Raw genomic sequence first — 3,110 nt, forward strand, 5'->3', positions numbered from 1 at the left:
CCAAAGCACAAATAAATGCCAGATTATCATGATTGTAAATTTGTATTTTGTATGGATGATGCCATAATTTATTAAAACTAAAATCTCCAAAATAAAATTACGCATTTTGTTGTTATTATTATTATTTTGAACCGCAAATACATTTAATGATTGTGAGATTCTAGAATCCCTAAGATTCCTCAACGGATACGCCTAGATATATATAAATCCATAAAACCTAGAAGTTATTTGTAGATAAAGATTTGGAGAGAGATTAAAAGAAGGCATGGAGAACAAAAACAATTCAGGTAAGTACCATGAATGCGAATCTCTTGCGAAGACAACGTGGTCGAGATATGAAGACAAACTTTTTGAGACGGCTTTGGTGGATGTTCCGGAGAATATCGAAGAGCGGTGGCAAAAGATAGCTGACGCCGTTCCAGGTAAGACGGTGGAAGAGGCGAAGGTTCGCTATGCTGAGCTATTGCATGATTTAGATGAGATTGAATCAGGTCGGTTTGAGTTGCCCAAGTATCCAGAAGATTATGATGTAATTAAGGAATCGTTTGTGAGTTCGGATTCTGAATTTAGAAGTAGAAAAGTCGAACAGAGGAAGAAAGGGACTTCCTGGACTGAAGAAGAACACAGGTACGTAAAGAATTAATAAACTTCCATGCATGCATGCATGCCATACGTCAAGGAAATTGTATTCTGCATGCATGTTTAGGGTTAAATCTTGATTAATCAAATAATTATGGCATCAATATTACATTTACATCTCACCTGATTCCATTTGCATAGTTTGACCTACTAGGCAAACTGCTGGTTGACTCTTGATTATCAAATTGACTTAATAATTTGTTGGGTTTTGGCTTTAACAGGAAATTCTTGGAGGGGTTGAAAGAGTATGGAAAAGGTGATTGGCGAAGTATATCAAGAAACTGCGTGATCACAAGGACGCCCACGCAAGTGGCAAGCCATGCACAGAAGTATTTCCTCCGACAGAGTAATTCGCAGACAAAAGAGAGGAAGAGAGCAAGCATCCATGACATAACCACCACAGATACCACCACAATGGTGGTGCAGCCACCGCAGCCCACTAACATGTATGGTGGCCAAGGTGGAGCACCACCCCAAATTGGGTATGAATATCAAAATAACTTTGGGTTCCCTAATTAATTGAAGATCAAAATCTAGATGACCAATTTAGTACAAATTAATATACCCCTCCCTTATTGAAAAATTAAAAAAATAAAAAAATAAATAAAAAGATTTCCCCTCAGATTAGTATCCTGCAAGGCTGCAACTGTAAAGTTTTATTCTCGTACATGACGTGGAGGTTTTGGATAGTGCCATAGAATTTAGTTTGGTTTTCTATTTATTTTTCTCAAAGCATTATAACTATGTGATGAAAATATCGGTGTCAAATTTGTATGTATCAATGGTTGTTATTGTATCGGGTTAATTTGTAACCGGTTTGTTCTGTAATCTATCCGGTTTAAACGGTTTTCCAACTTCCAAAATATAACCAAAAGCAAAACGAATAAGGCGCCGTTTAATTAGTTTGATTTATTTGGTTTGGTTTACGATTAAAGTTTTATTTATTTTAGATTTTTCTTTTTTAAAGTTCTACATCTATATTTTGCTTACGTGATTAATCATAGGGTTAATGTCACTTTTCAAATTGAACTTTAGTATTTGTTAGATCGATTTATTTGGTTTGGTTTACGATTAAAGCTTTATGTATTTTAGGGTTTTCCTTTTTAAAGTTCTACATCTATATTTTGGTTATATGATTAACTAGATTATAACCTGGGTTAAACGCGGAGGGTAGAATTATAAACATATATTAACATCATAGGAAACATGACAATTAAAAGTACATTACCATAGCTATTTTAAATTCATTAACATATATTACAATAGTTATTTTAACCTCATAACAATTAAAAGAATAAATAAAAATAATAATAAATCATAGAGTAATATAAAATACTAAAATAGTTCATTACAAAAAACAAGTATGTTTGAATGCAAATTAAAATATATATAATCACTAATATCTACTTGGCATAGTCATTGTATCAAAATCAAAACGGATTGAAAAAACTTGTTGAGATGGATGTGTCGGAACCACATACCCAATCGTATTTCCTTTAAAGAAATATAGGGTATTGTTTCTATAATCTCACCATTCATGTGCACCTTCATTGTAAGTACTAACATCTACTTTAACCCACCAACTGTGAATGAAAACCCAAATAGCCCACAAACGATATCCACTTTCAAAGAAATATCGCAATTTTCCGTGAAACTTGATTAGTCTCGATGCATACGGTTTGAAGTCATTAATTATAGAAGGTGCAAATATAAGTTTATGTTCTTTTGAATAAATATCAAATCGCAATATGGTATCATTAGATAATAAGAAGTATACGACACCGCCACTTGTAACTGCCTCATCAGAAACAGGATAAACAGATGATGGTAACTGGATATATTGAAACTCCCTCCATTGCTATGTAGTAGATGAAAACAATTCTATGTTGTAGTAATCGTAGTCCACTTTTTCCTTAGGCATATCACTACAAATAAAATAACATATAAGTAAATAATAAATAAATTAATAACATAAAATATATTGCATATAAACTCTTACGATGGCTTTGTGTATGACAATCGAATGACCTTGAAATGTAACGGGTTCGAACTGATAACTACCAAAGCAAACTTTGCCGCAGTGTATTCAGAGGTCGGAAAAGGTATCGATTTGGCATCTGTACTCGTTGGTTTGATAACAAATAAAATCTTTGAAATGTATTCATTTGGATCAAAAGATTCAGCAACAAGGAGTCCACACAATGATGATGCTAAAATAATACAAGTATGTGGTAGCCAATCAATGTCAAGATTGTTGCTAGCAAAGACGGAACAAACTGACACTCTATATTTCTCCATGGTTTTTTTGTTGAACTATAATTCCACAAACCACATTATTTCTACGGTTGTAGTTATGAAGAACATGGTTGCTGTATGTTAGATTTCCATAATATTTACTTATACAACGTATAGTAGCAAATGTTTGTAATGATGTTCATGAAAGAATTTCAACAATTAGTTTAGAAGTCAAT

The 3,110-nt window shown here is 33.1% G+C and overlaps 1 pseudogene; it reads left to right on the plus strand.

The window, feature by feature from the left end:
• Window positions 1–265: 265 nt before the first annotated feature.
• LOC145089185 (transcription factor DIVARICATA pseudogene) lies at window positions 266–1,158 on the plus strand (annotated as a pseudogene).
• Window positions 1,159–3,110: the final 1,952 nt, after the last annotated feature.

The sequence above is a fragment of the Lactuca serriola genome, chromosome 2 (assembly GCF_051521515.1).
Source record: "Lactuca serriola cultivar US96UC23 chromosome 2, Lser_US96UC23_V15, whole genome shotgun sequence".
Classification (NCBI taxonomy): Eukaryota; Viridiplantae; Streptophyta; class Magnoliopsida; order Asterales; family Asteraceae; genus Lactuca; species Lactuca serriola.